Here is a 16,016-nt window from a genome sequence, read left to right as displayed (position 1 = left end):
CTGAATAGCCTCTTCCTGCACTGGTGTAACAGGCTCAATGTCCTTCAAGACACGACCTCCTAATAAATGACAGAAGGTGCTGAACGAGAGAGTGCCCATACTCTGAAGCACTCTCGTCTCCATATCTGACGTACAGAGACGAACCATTAATATAGTCTTTTTTTCTGTATAAAGTCCTGAAGCTGAAAGTAATAAAAGAGGTCCTTCCCAGATACCTCATATTCCTGGCTCAGTTGCTCAAAATTCATCTTGACCTCCCTGTCAAAAAATTCTCCCAAACAGGAAACTCATCTGGACTGCAGAGCATAAAGCCAGAATCCATCAATCCCGGCTGGAATCCTATCAATCCTACAATGGGAGTGAGAGCCGACGTTTTTGTTTTGTAAAGTGCCCTCAACTTGTCCCATCATTCTCCATGCTTTCACTGTGTTCAGGACAATCGGTTTCTGCAATTCTCCATAACAGTCCTCATCTTGTCCATGAACAACAGATTAATGAGGGGACAATTTGCCTAGAAGGCCTCGATGTCCAGCCAAATTGACCATGAGTCCTGAGAAGCCCAATCAGCCACATCGGAAAGCAAGGAACTTGGTTGGCATTTCTTAAAAGTCTTGAAAATCGACACGCCCCCTTTCCATTGGTCACAGCAAATTATCGGTGTAACCAGGTTGATGATATGGCCAACGTTATAGGTCTCACATTGGGTCAGGGTCATCCTCGGAAGAGGTCAGGTTGATTTCCTTCATTTGTTAAAAGAACAAATTCATGACGAAAACAAAGTTCCTCGAACTATGATGGAAAGGTGAATGTCAAACAGAATAGAATTTTTAACAAAATGTACAATGATATTTCCATTTCTCAAAATACTGAGAGGCATAAACATACACAGACACACACAGAGATACATACACAGCCAAACACACTCAGACACACCCAAACACACATACAGACATATACACACAGACACACTCGAACACACAAAAACACAGACACAAAAACACGGACACACACACAAGTATACGCACAAACACAGATAAATGCATGTACCGTAGACCGTAAATAATTAGAGCAGAATAAAAGGCCATTTGGCCCATTCAATCTACTGAGCTACTGATCATGGCTGACATGCTTTTCAAGCCAATTCTCCTGCCTTCTCACAACAAGCCTAGATCCCATCATTAAGCATAAATTAACTAGTTATATCTTAAAGATGCTAATGTGTCTGTGTATCCGTCTGGGTCTGTCAGCATGTGTTGTCTCTGTGTGTGTCCCAGTATCCTTCCCTGATCTCCATGTTGGAGAGTGAGGTTTTAGCAGTTTTGAGGCACATCTTTGTAACTTGCTCTGTGCTTATCCATTGAACGCCTGTTTTAATCACTCTCTGCTGCTATGTGCTCAGTAACATGAGGAATCCCCACAACTGTTACTGACTCAGACCAGGCTTCTCACTTGCATTTCACTGACATTTAACTTAACTCTAGTTTTTGTGCATTCGTGGAAATGTTGGGGATGGTTTCCTGGAGGCTATGTTTTAAAATGCTGTGAAAATTCAGGAAGACCAGAGGCTTTGGTGACCCAACTCTGGATGAAACATGGTGATGTAGTTCCAGTATCTGGTTCTGCAACATGACCAACAAATGGAGCAGAGGCTGCAGAGAGGGGAATCTCTGTAAAATGGAATGAGGGGATTGCAATCAGATCAGTCATGGTTTTGAAGAATGTTGGAGCAGGATTGAATGGCTCGCACATGCAACTTGTTCAGCTATTTCTCTTAGTAATAAGCCGATTTCCCTTTTCTCTCAGTGTCCCAGACGGGTGGGTAGTGAGTCACCTCCTCCTGTTCCTGGGGAAAAGAAATCTGGGGCCTCACTAGCCTCCAGAATTCCCTGTATCCCAGTCTCGACCCGTTGAGTGACTGCCTCCTGTTCCTGTGTCCCAGTATCGAGCAGTTGAGTCACTACTTCCTGTTCCTGAGCAGCAGTTTGAATGCTCTGAATGATGTCACAAGGTTAAGAAAGGTCTTCATAACAGATAGTTTCAAACTTGGAGCAGCATTAGACAAAGGTATCTAGAAACTTCTCCAGCAAACATTTTATGCAACCCGTCATTTTTTTATTCCTGTTCCCTTTTATAAACAGGGTGAAACATATACAACAGTGCAGTGTTCCGACAATACTCCCACAGACAGGGAAGACAGATTAAAAAGATTAAAAGATTTATAGTCTATCCCTCAGCAACCCTCATCCATTCATTCCAAACCGAGGCTGCATAAATCTTTAAACCGTATATTGTAATGAATTAGTGCAGTAAATTTCACACTTTAACACTACAGTCACTGACTACAGCCCTGCACCTTTCACCAAGATCTTTTTCAGAAAGCGCGCGAGCTGACTGACCACGTGATGCCAATGCAGAATTCCGGTTCTCTCCAAGATATTCCACTACCGGTTTGAAATTTATTTCCTTCTAATTTAAGACTACAAATCCCACATTCGGCCCCAGTGTCAAGGCTTGCAGAGCGGATTACATTCCTGCTTTAGCTGAACACACTGATGTGCATTTGGCAGACAGACGGATCCTGAAGCTGGGATTTGCTGTTCAGCTGGTGCCAGAGACGGTCTCCCATAACAGTGAACGGGAGCTCACTTTATAGGATAAAGTCTTTATTGGATAACTGCCTGCATATTGACTGGAGGATCAAAATTGATGGACCAAAGCGATTACAATAGTTCTGATTTTATATGTTCCGATGTTTAAACATACTAAAGGATACGAACACTGTGTGGGGAAAACTGAATTGAGGAGATTTTCACCATGAACTAGAATGGAGGAGGCTCAGTGTGTTGAATGACCTACTCCATTCCCGATGTTTCTGTGCAGTCTATAGGAAAGCTCTGTAAATCCTGCCACCTGCTCTCAGATGTTAGGAAGAAAATGTCTGCAGAGTCAACACGGTAGCATTTTCCGTTCCAATACTGAGGCTGGTGACGGGTGATCTGTACAGTTTTATCCTTTAAGACCCCGGAACACTTTGATACAATAGAGTGTCTTGCTTGTCCGTTTCCGAGACCATTGAGGAGTGTATCACATGTCTGTGTGTCTGGAGTCACTTTTAGGCCAGACCAGGAAAGCACGGGAGATTCACTTACTGAAAGGACATTGAGGAAGGAAATTGGTGTTTACAATCGACATTGGCTTCAAGGTCACTGTTAATGACTCCAGGTTTTACATCTCGATATTTTATTAATTATAACGTCCACCAGCTGCCAGAGCATTAGTCTGGACTGCATTAGTAATCCAGTGACATTTCCACAACATCACCATCTCCTCATGGGGACCTATCTGAAACCACACTGAGCTGGTTATTTCTGCGCTGCTTGACAGCTCTGTCAAAAAGAACTCCCACCAATGTGACTATCGTGACAGGACTCAGGGCGTGGTAAACGGTCAGACTGTACTTATTCCCGTGTTATGAGATTGGACACAGCTGAGTTATTTTCCACATTGCCAGGGAGATGTCAGAGTTGGATCTGGAATGAAACAGCTTCCCTAGGGACACGGCTTGTTGTGAAGCACAAGTGTTCAGTCCCATTGCAGGAATGGTGTCAGGGCCCATTGCTTTTGTCGTATCTACTGTGTTCAGCTGTTTCTTCATGTCACATACAGCCAATCAGATCGATTAAAGACTGGCATCTGTGATTCTGCGGGCAGCATGGCGAGGGTGAGGTGGATCGTCAACTCAATACTTCTGGGTGAGGACGGTGCAGGTAATACAACCATGTGTTTTACACTGATGTACAAGGCTGTCCCGTGATTTAGGATGGCGATATTTATGGAGTCCTCTCCCCCAGTGAGTTGTTTAATAGTCCATCGACATTTATGTCTGGATGTGACAGCACTGCAGAACTTCGATCTGATCTGTTAGTCTTGGGATCATTTCACCCTCTGTATCAGATGTTCGTCCTGCTGTTTCGAATGTAACCAGTCAAGCGCGGTAGCTTTAATGGGTTGTCATCAGGTTTAGGTACACATGGTTCTGACCCTATCATGTTCACCCGCACTCGTCGCTGAACCGTATATCAGCTTGATGTTAATGGGCGGCTGAGGGATTATCCTGGGGAAAATGTTACGGATTGTAGTTGAAAACAATTCTGCTGCTGCTGTGATTCTACCGCATCACATGAATGTGCACTTTGAGCTCGAATATGTTCAATTCAATTCTACTGACTATCCCCCAGTTCACACAAAGACCCATTCATCCATCAGCCAAGTACTCAGTGTCTTAAACTGGTTTCTGATGTGGTAACACTTCCATTTTCCAATTCTCATTCTACTCTCCCTGGTGTCACGCCTCCAATTTGTTACTTTACTCAAACCCCTTTACATACGCATCTGAATCTTTTCCATTCCCCCAATGCCATCTTCTGTGTTTGTTGTGAATGTGTTCCCCTCTGTTTCTCTCCCTGACCACGACTAAGAGCTCTGCAGTGTCAGAGATGCCAACCTTTATGCAGTTTCAAATCAAAAAGCTTGTGCACCTTGCATTATCAGTCAATTCCCATGCACAGCGTTCCGTGTTAGGCAAGGCGTTTAAGCAACTTTAACACACATCTGTGGAACTTGTTCAAAAACAGAAATTGCTGACGAAACTCAGCAGATCTGGCAGAATCTCGTGCAGTGAAAGCAGAGTTAATCTTTCAGGATCAGTGAACCTTCCACAAAGCTCCCATTTTCTCCAGCAATTTTTGCATTTTTATTTCCAGTATCCATAATTATTTGTTTAATTGAATATTTGTTCTGAGCCTATTCATTTCTAGAGAAACTCAACAGGTCTGGTATTACCTGCAGAGACAGAGAAACAGAGTTAGCGTTTCAAGTCCAGTATGACACTTCTACAGAACTGAAAAGGATTGGAAAATGAGCTTTATAATCCCGTGACAGATGTGGGGAGTGGGTTGACGGGTAAAAGAGGGTGTGGCAAAAGACAAACATGCTTTTAGTAGTGGTGAACGAGAGGATCATGTGAAGTAACCTAATAATTTGAATGTGACTGGGGAAAAGGGGTTCTCTCGATTGAGTGAACGATAAAGAAGATACAACCACGCAAGGTCATAGGGAGGCCAGGAGGGAGAATGTACGGAAACTGCATAATATAATGGAGTCAGACTTTGAAGTTGTGAAATTGTTCATTAACTCCTACAGGATGTAACGTACGAAAGTGTAAAGTGAGTTGTTCTCGAGATTGGGTTGTGCTTCCTTGGAACATTGCAGCAGCCCAGGGCCGAAAGTTTAGCTTGAGTACAAGGTAGGTTATTGAGATGGAAAACAAAGAGAAGGTCAGGGTTATTTCTACAGACAGAGTGGGAGTGTTCCTCAAAGCAATCTAATGTTTGGTCTCGCAAATATAGAGAGACTGCATTGTGAGCAGCCATGATAGGAGACCAGATTGAAAGGTTACAAGTGAAATTCTGCTTCACCTGGAAGCTATGTTTGGGACCTTGGACAGTGAGGAGGGAAGTGGTGAATGAGCAAGTGCTGCAGCTTCTCCAATTGCATGGGAAGGTGTCATGGGGAGTGGGGAAGTGTTCGGGGTGATGGAGGGGACAGAGCGGGAATGGTCCCTGCGAAATACTGACAGTGGGCGGGAGGGAAGATGTGTTTGATGATGCTTTCCTGCTGGAGAAGGTGGAAATGGCGTAAGATGATTATGTGAATGTGGATTATAGTTCAGGAAGAAGTGTGGACAAGGAGGAATCTATCATTGTTCTGGGATGGAGGGGACGGATTGAGGGCAACACCCTGGGAGATGGGACAGTGACAGCTGAAGGCCCTGTCCACCAGAGTTCGGGCATTTCTGGTTTGAAGGAAAATGAGGTCACGTTAGACGCAACTCACAGGAATGTGGCATCATCAAACAGAAATAACAGAGGTGGAGAAACTTGGAGAATGGAGTCAGACTCCGCTGATCATGTGTTCGACCACATGCAGAAGTTCCCCCTGAATGATTGAAAAGAACCAGGCATCTAATTTGAGGATTTCTGCCTCACATCTGGTCTGAACCGGAATGTGAAAATAGACCCAGAGGAAGGTCAGTGAGTATACATGAGCAGACATTCAAACAGATATCCCAAACCGCTCAGTAATTATTGTTTCTGTTCAAAAGAAGAACTCGGTAAGCAGGTGAACCACACATGGTTGACAACATCTCTCAAGATTACTATTGATGGCCAGATTTAGGATGTTTATTTCAGGGACCATAAGTTAATGTGAGGTATGAAATTCATCTGTGGTTCCTGATTTACCCTAGAAAACACTGCCATTTCTGCTCCATCCTCTTTCCTGCTCGTCTCCCCTTCCAGATTCCCGGTCCTTCCTCTCAAATTACAGAGAACATTTTCTCATGTTATGGCCCCCACCCACTTCACCTGAAACACTTTGATCATTTGTGGAGTTTGCACGTTCTCCCCGTGTCTGCGTGGGTTTCCTCCGGGTGCTCCGGTTTCCTCCCACAGTCCAAAGATGTGCAGGTCAGGTGAATTGGCCATTCTAAATTGTCCGTAGTGTTAGGTAAGGGGTAAATGTAGGGGTATGGGTGGGTTGCACTTCGGCGGGGCGGTGTGGACTTGTTGGTCCGAAGGGCCTGTTTCCACACTGTAAGTATTCTAATCTAAAGTCTACCTACTCTGCAGTAGCATCAAGCTGCGTTTTGTGCTACCACTTTGCTCTGGTCTCAGTGTGGCTCGGCTTTTTCAGTCATGCTGTTTTACACATCCTACTCACATCTCATTACGGAAAGTTTCCTTCTTGGCCTAAACCTTATTGAAAACACCTCTCCCTCTTTGCACTGAATTCACACTGTGATCCAAATTTCAAAAAGTTTACTCAGCCTTCATCTCACTCTGCTAAAGATAGACGCTGAATGTGTGGTACAAGAATTCCCCTTCTTATATGGTTCAGGCCAGAGATGCGCTTTCAATGTAGAGATCATCACACGATTTGGACAATGCAATTCAGGTGTTTGACCTCTTACTGGTACTTGTAACAGTTTCCTGCTGCCTTAGTATTGTAACATGGAGAAAGACAAATCTCAGTATGAAGCTTGGGCTGAGTGTTATTTACCTGTCATTTGAATACTGTTTCAAATTTGCAGTGCTTATCTTTACGTGCTCGTTCGTGAAGTTAGTGTCAGATAGTGTGCAGGAGGTTGTCGGATGACATTGTAGAAGTTTATAAAATCAGGAGAGGTATGAATAGAGTGACCAGCCAAGGTCTTTTCCACAGGATGGGGGAGTTAAACCAGAGAAAGCATAGCTTTAAGGTGAAAGAGGGAAGATTTGAAATGGATGAAGGATCAATGTTTTCACACAGAGGGTGATGTGTGTATATGGGATGAGCTGTCGGAGGAAGAGTGGGAGATGCAAGTCCAGCTACAACATTTAAAACTCATTAGGACAAACATATAATTGGAAACAGTTTAGAGGCATCTGGACGAATTGCAATCATATGGGGCTAGTTTAGTTTGAAAAACCTGCTCAGCATGGATAAGTTGGACCAAAGGGCCTGTTTGTGCGCTACATGACTGTATGAATCTAGAGAGGGAGGAAAAGCGGAGAAAAGACATGATTTAGTAAATTGGCAAGAAATACAAAAACAAGCAGCACGAGCTTTTCCGAGCGGATAAAAAAGTGTAAGATGAGTGTGTGGCCTTAGGTAGAAATTAAAGCAGGAAAGTATACTGAGGATAATTGGAGGGTGTGAGTGAAGAATTGGCTACAGGGAGGAGACATATAATTTACATCCATATTTTACATCTTTCCTCACAGGGAAAGGTACAGTAATTATTTCAATGATGTAAACAAAATGGTAATAGGAGGGAAGTTATTAAACAGTCTCTAACAAAAGGAACAAGGATTTTTCTAACAGATAAGAGTAAGAGTAGACAGGCCAGCAGTAATTCATAGCTGGTTTTAAAAGAAATGGTCACCGTCTTGGTGTCATGATGCCCTCTCTATCAGATGTTAGCTCTGCTGTTTGTTAATGTAAGCAGTAAGTGCGGGAGCTTGAATGGGTTGTCATCAGGTTTAGATACACATAGTTCTGACCGTGGCATGTTCACCCACACCCATCACAGAACCGGAGATCGACTTCATGGTCATGGTAGACTGAGAGATTATATTGAGGTTGAATATAATTCTACTGCTGCTGCTGCTGCTAGAGCTGCTATGATTTGCAGCATCACATGAAAGCCCAGTTTGAGCTGCAATATCTGCAACACAATTCTGCTGCCTGTCCTCAATTCGCCTGGGGACCCGGTCACCCTTCTCTCCTGTACACAGTGCCTTATCCCAATTTCTGATGTGGGAAGGCTTCCAGTTTTAAAAAAATTCTCATCCTGTTAGGGTATCTTCATGATGCCATGCCTCCAATTTGTCGCATTCCTCAAAAGCATTTAACATTTTCACCTGAATATTTTCCCCTCCAGTAATGCCATGCTTCTGTTTAAAGCGAATGTGTTTCACTCTGTTTCTCTCCATGACCATGTTTAAGAGCTCTGTAGTGTCGGTGATAACAGCCTTATGTAGATTCAGAACAAATGAATTTGTATACCGTGCGTTATAATACACTTCCCTGTGTATGACGCTCCATGTTGGTCAGGGCGTGTGAGCAGCTTTGACATCCATGTTTGAAACTTATTCAAAAACAGAAATTGCTGAAGACACTGACAAGTCTGACAGCATCTGTGCAGTGAAAGCAGAGTTAATCTTTCGGGTTCTGTGACTGTTCCTCAAAGTACCCAGTAAGCTATATTGAAAATGTATTCTGTAACTTTTCATTTTCTAAGGAATTCAGTGGGCCTGGCAACATCTGCAGAGATAGAGAAACAATGTTACTGATTCAAGTCCAGGGAAAATCTTCTTCAGAAGTGTAAAGGATTGGAAAATGCGTGTTTTTGTATCTTGGAAGAGGTGGGAAAGAATGTTTGGAAGCCCAGTGTGAAAGACAAATGGGCTTTAAATTGTGGTGAAAGAGACACAGATATATAATGGGTTTAAACTAATGTGTAAATATTAGAAGTTGATTTTCTCTGTTGAATGCAACGTAAACAAGACACGAACTTAGGGAGCCCAGGCATGAGAATGGACGGAAAATGGATAGCAGCCATAATCGGCACAGGCTGTGAATTTATGGAATTGAATATGAACTCCTGTAGACTGTAACGTAACAAAGTGTAAAGTGAGGTGTTACTCGAGCTTGGGTTGTGCTTCATTGGAACATTGCAGCAGCCTGCATTTTCTTAGAATCGCTAAAGTATGGAAACAGGCCCTTCAGCCCACCAGGTTTATACTGACCCTCCAAAGAGTATGCGAACCAATCTCCTCCTCTACCATAATACTATACATAGACACTTGACTATTGCACCTAGCATCAACATCCCTGAACACAATCGGCAATTCAGCATGGCTAATTCACCTAATCTGCACAACTTTGAACTGTGGCAGGAAACTAGAACACGCAAAGGAAATCCAACCCAGTTCCCTGATGTTGTGAGGCAGCAGTGCAAAACACTGAGCCACCGTGCCATCCATAACCGAAATATTATAAGGCCACAACTCTATATGAACAGAACTGAAGCCATTTGGTCCATCAAGTCTGCTCCGGCATTCGATCACGACTGACAGATTTTCAACTCCATTTTCCTGCTTCCTCTCAGTAATCTTTGATTCCCTTGTCAATCAAAACTTATCTGAGTCTGTTTTAAATATACTAAATAGAACATTGAACATAGAACAGTACAGCACAGAACATGCCGTTTGGGCCACGATGTTGTCCCAAGATTTAATCATAATGTAAATGTAGTAATTTAACCTATTCACCCCTCAACTGACTGCTATCCACATGCATGTCCAGCAGTTGCTTAAATGTCCCCAATTACTCTGCTTCCACCATCAGAGCTGGCAATGCATTCCATGCATTCATAACTTTCTGCATAAAGAACCTACCTCTGACGTCTCCCTTTTACCTTCCTCCTCATATATTCAAACTATGACTTCTCGTATTGTCAATTCTGCCCTTGGAAAAAGTGTCTGGGTATTGACTCTATCTATTCCTCTCATTATTTTGTACACCTCGATCAGCTCTCCACCCTCCTCCTTGTCTCCAGAAAGAAAGGTCCAAGCTCGTTCAACCTGTCTTCATAAAGCAAGCCCTCCAGTCCAGCCAGCATCCTGGTAAACCTTCTTTGCACCCTCTCCAAAGCCTCTGTATCTTTGCTATAGTAGGGCGACCACAACTGGACACAATATTCCAAGTGTGGTCTCACCAAGGACTTGTAGAGCTGCAGCAAAACTTCGTGGCTCTTAAACTTGATCCCCCTGTTAATGAAAGCCAAAACACCATATACTTTCTTGACACCCTATCCACTTGGGTGGCAACTTTGAGGGATCTGTGCATTTGCGCACCCAGGTCCCTCTGTTCCTCAACACTGCCAAGAATCCTGTATTTAATATTATATTCAGGATTCGAATTTGACCTTCCAAAATGCAACTCTTCGCATTTATATAGGTTGAACTCCATCTGCCATTTTTCAGCCCAGCTCTGCATCCTATCTATGTCGCGCTGCAGCCTACAGAAGCCCCCTTTACTATCGACGGCACCCCCACCATTGTGTCATCAGCAAAGTTACTAACCCACCCATAACCTCCTCATCCAAGTCATTTATAAAAACTACAAAGAGCAGAGGCCCAAGAACAAAGCCCTCTGGGATCCCTCACAACACTGTCCTCCAAGCAGAATACTTTCCATCCACAACCACTGTCTGCCTTCAGCCAGCCAGCCAGTTCTGAATCCAGATACCCAAATCTCCCTGTATCCAATACTTCCTGACTTTATGAATGAGCCATCAATGGGGAACCCTCTCAAATACCTTGCTGAAGTTCACATGCACCGCATCCACTGCTCGACAGTCGTCCACCTGTCTTGACACCTCCTCAAAGAAATCAATAAGATTTGTGAGGCATGACCTGCCCCTTACAAAACCATGCTGACTGCCTTTAATCACATAATGCTTTGCCAAATAGTCATAAATCCGATTCCTCTGAACTTTTTCCAAACGTTGCTGACCACAGACGTAAGACTGGCTGGTCACTAATTGCCATGGATGTCCCTATTTCCCTTCTTGAAATAAGGAACAGCATTCGCCTCATTCCAATCCTCTGGTACGACTCCTATGGAGAGTGAGGAGGCAATATCCTCGCCAGTGGCTTCGCAACTGCCTTTCTCGCTTCCCGTTGCAGCCTAGGATAAATCTGGTCTTGCCCTGGGGACTTATCAATCTTAATGTTTTCCAAAATTGCTAGCACATCCACTTAATCAATCTTGATCTGGTCAAGACTGATCTGGCCCAGCTCCTCTAAGTTTTCATTTGCAACAAGTTTCCTTTGCTTGGTGAAAATCGAAGCAAAAAACTCATTTAGGACTTCCCCTATCTGCTCAGACTCCATGCATAAGTTCCCTACGCTATCCCTGATCGGCCCTACATTCTCCCTGATAATTCTCTTATTCCTCACGTATGAGAAAAATGCATTTGGATTCTCCCTAATCCTTCTTGCCAAGCCTATTTTTGTGCCCCATCATGGCTCTCCTCAGTCCATTTATGAGCTCCTTTCTCGCAAGCCTGTAATCCTCTAAAGCTCTGCTAGATTCTTGCTTCCTCCATTTTGCCTAAGCTGCCTGCTTCCTTTTTACGAGACGTTCCTCTGTTCTTGTCATCCAAGGTTCCTTCTTTCTTACCCTTTCTTACCTGTCTCAGAGGAACAAATTTGTGTATCACTGGCAACAACTGCTCCTTAAACAGTCTCCACATGTCTGCTGTACCCTTTCTGTGGAACAATTACTCCCAGTCTGTACTTCCCAACTCCTGTCTGATAGCATCATAATTTCCTTTTCCACAATTAAATATCTTCCCATCGGAAACTGCTCCTTTCACTCTCATAGACGATGCTACATGTGCGGCATTTGTGATCACTATCACCAAAGTCCTCTCCCACCGTGAATTCTGACACCTATGCTGGCTCATTGCCGAGGACCAAATCCAAAATAGCCTCTCCCCTCATCGGTCTGTCTACATACTGAGCAAGCAAACCCTCTTGAAAACACCTGACAAAAACGGATTTATCCACACCATCTGCACTTAGGAGGTTCCAGTCGATATTGGAAAAGTTGAAATCATCCATAGCATTAACCCTACTACTTTTGCATTTTTCCAGAATCTGCCTGCCTATGAGATCTTCAATCTCTCTAAAACTATGAGGTGGTCTGTAGAAAACCTCCAATGTGGTGACTGTTCTCTTGCTGTTCGTAACTTCCACCCGTACTGACTCAGTGGACAAGCCTTCCTCAACAACCTTCATTTCTGTAGCTGTGACGCACTCTCTGATTAGCAATGCTACTACCCCCTCCTCGTTTTCCATCCACCCTGTTCTTTGTTAGATAACTTATAGTGTGGAAACAGGCCCTTCGGCCCAACAAGTCCACACCAACACTCCATAGAGCAACCCACCCAGAACCATTCCCTTACATTTACCCCTCCTTTCAACACTACGTGCAATTTATCATGGCCAATTCACCTAACCTGCACATGTTTGGATTGTCGAGGGAAACCGGACAACCCGGAGGAAACCCACGGGGAAAATTTGCACACTCCACACATACAGTTCCCTGAGGTGGGAATTGAACGCGGATCTCTGGCGCTGTGAGGCAGCAGTGCTAAACACTGCACCACCGCGCCGCCCCTAAATATTTTTAAACGTTCTAAACCCTGGAGCAACAAGCAACCATCCCTGCCCCTGTGAAACCCACGTCTCTGTTATGGCCATGACATCGCAGCCCCAAGTACTGATCCATGCTCTAAGTTTGTCACTCTTATTTCGGACATTCCTTGCATTAAAGCAGACGCACTTTAACTGATCCCTTTGTTTCATCGCGTGAGAAACCTTCCTGATAGATTCAATATATCCTTGTCACTGTCCCGTCAGCAACTAATCCCCTCTCAGACATGTGGTCTGATTCCTACCCCCCTGCCAAACTAGTTTAAACCCGCACGAATCACACGAGCAAACCTCCCAAACAGGTCATTTGTGCCCCTTCAATTCTGGTGAAACCCATCCTTTATGTACATGTCCCACCTTACCCAATGGTCTAGGTATCTGAAGCCCTCCCTCCTGCACCAGCCTCGCAGCCAAGTGTAAAGCTGCATTCGCTGACTCTTCCTCATCTCACGAACTCATGCCACTGGTAGCAAACCTGAGATCACTACTCTACTCGTCCTACTCTTCAGCTTCCAAACTAACTCTCTGTAGTCACTTTTCAGATCCTCAGTCCTTTTCCTGGCTATATCGTTGGTGCCAAATGATCTGGTTTCTAAAGCCTTCTATGGTAAGGAATTCCACAATTTCACCACTTTCTGGCTAAAGACGTTTCATCTTATCCCCTTTCTAATGGGTTTTCCCTTTGCTCTAAGCCTGTGTCCTCCTGCCAGTGCAAACGTCCTCCCAATTTTGTCTGTATCCAGGTCATTCAGTATTCTGCAAGCTTCAATTGGATCACCCCTCATCCTTGCAATCTCCATCGAGTATAAACCCAGAGTTCTCCACCGTTCCTCATGTGTTAAACTTTTCATTGGTGAACCTTCTCTTGATACACACCAAAGCTAATACATCCTTCCTGATGTATGAGGCACAGAATACTGGAAATTCGGTCTGACCAGAGCCTTAGAAAGCCTCAGAATCGCCAGCATTATATCCTACTCCTCTCACGATGAATGACAACACTGTATCTGCCTTCTTAACTACTGACTCAACCTGCAAGTTTATCTAAGGCGAATCCTGCGCTTGGAATCCCAAGTCCCTTTGTTACTCAGATTTCTGATTTTTTTTCCCCCATTTAGTAAATAGTCCATGCCTGTATTCTTCATACCAAAGTTTATGACCTCATACCCTCCCACATTGTATTCCATCTCCTACTCCTTTTCCCACTCTCACAAACTGTCGAGATCTTTCTGCAGACTCCCTGCCTCCTCAATATTACATGCCTCGCCACCTGTCTTTGCTTCATCTGCAAACGTAGCCAGAATACCTTCTGTCCCGCTACTCAGATCATTAACCTATAAAGTGAAATGTGGTCCCAACACTGACTCTTGTGGAACACTGCTAGTTACCGGCTACCATCCTGAGAGGGACAATTTTATCCTCACTCTGCATCCTGTAAGAGACCCAACCTTTTATCCATGCTAGTACCTGTCCTCTGACACCATGGGTCCTTATCTTACTCTGCAGCCTCCTGTGCGGTACCATATCAGAGGCCTTCTGGAAGTTCAAATAGGTAACTGTCTTTGGTCCAACCCTTCGTTACCTCCGCAAAGAATTTTTATTATCTTGAGAGCAACGTAGGTAATTGAAATGGGGAGCAATCAGAAGGTCAGGATCATTCCAACAGACAGAGTGGAGATGTTCCTCAAAGCAGTTTCTATTTGGCTCCCAAATGTAAAGGAGACTGCATTGTGTGCAGCAATGACAGGAGATTGGATTGAAAGCGTACAAGTGAAATGTTTCTTCGCCTGGAAGGTGTGTTTAGAGCCTTGGACAGTGAAGAGGGAAGAGATGAATGAGCAAATGCTGCAGCTTCTGCATTTACATGGGAAGGTGCCATGGAGGTGTGGGGAAGTGTTCAGGGTAATGGAGTGTACCACAGAAGGAGTGGTCTCTGTGAACTTATAGAACATAGAACACAGAAGAATACAGCGCAGTACAGGCCTTTCGGCCCTCGATGTTGCGCCGATCAAAGCCCACCTAACCTACACTAACCCACTATCCTCCATATACCTATCCAATGCCCGCTTAAATACCCATAAAGAGGGAGAGTCCACCACTGCTACTGGCAGGGCATTCCATGAACCTACGACTCGCTGAGTGAAGAACCTACCCCTAACATCAGTCCTATATCTACCCCCCCTTAATTTAAAGCTATGCCCCCTTGTAATAGCTGACTCCATACGTGGAAAAAGGTTCTCACTGTCAACCCTATCTAACCCCCTAATCATCTTGTACACCTCTTTCAAGTCACCCCTAAACCGTCTTTTCTCCAATGAAAACAACCCCAAGTGCCTCAGCCTTTCCTCATAGGATCTTCCTACCATACCAGGTTGGTGGGACCTGGTATGACAGTTGGTGGGAGGGGAAGATGTGTTTGATGGTGTGTTCCTGCTGGAGGTGGTGGAAGTGGGGGAGGATGATTCTCTGAATGCAGATTCTAGTGCAGTAGGAAGTGAGGACAAGGGGCAATCTATCATTGTTCTGGGAAAGAGGGGACGGAGTGAGGGCAGAAACGAGGGAGATGGGACAGTCACAGCTGAAAGCTCAGTACATCAGAGTGAGGGGATTTCTGGTTTGGGAGAAAAGGATGTCATGTAGGAAGCTTCCCAAAGGAATGTGGGATTGTCGAACAGAAATGACAGAGCCAGGGAAACTGGGAGAGTGGAGTCACCCTCAGCTGATCATGTGTTCAGCCACATACGTAGGTTCCCCCTGAAAGATTGAAAAGAGCCAGGCATTTCAAGTGCAGATTTATGTCATATATCTGCAGTGTGAAAATAGACACAGATGAAGGTCAGCAGATGTGTGTGTGAGTGTGTGGTTGGGGGGGGGGAGGTCATTTAAGCAGGTACTGATTAATAACTCTCCGTAATGTTTGGCTCTGGTGAAAAAGAAGATGATATGAAGCTGTGAAGATGAACCACCCATGGTGCACAAAGGCTGTGAAGGATACTAATCAATCACAAACTAAAGAATTCAGATTGGTGAGCTGTAGCTTTGGCCACATTTGGGAAGTTTTCTTTTGGAACAAGAAGCAGATAGCATAAACCAAAATACAAAGAAAAACATTTCAAAACTGGCAAGAAATATGAAAAGAAACTAACCACAGGAGTTTTCCCATATCGAATAAAAATCGTTCATGATGTG

Source organism: Chiloscyllium punctatum, chromosome 24, assembly GCF_047496795.1.
Source record: "Chiloscyllium punctatum isolate Juve2018m chromosome 24, sChiPun1.3, whole genome shotgun sequence".
Classification (NCBI taxonomy): Eukaryota; Metazoa; Chordata; class Chondrichthyes; order Orectolobiformes; family Hemiscylliidae; genus Chiloscyllium; species Chiloscyllium punctatum.
The sequence above is the reverse complement of the archived record's forward strand: the minus strand, read 5'-3'. Positions refer to the sequence as shown.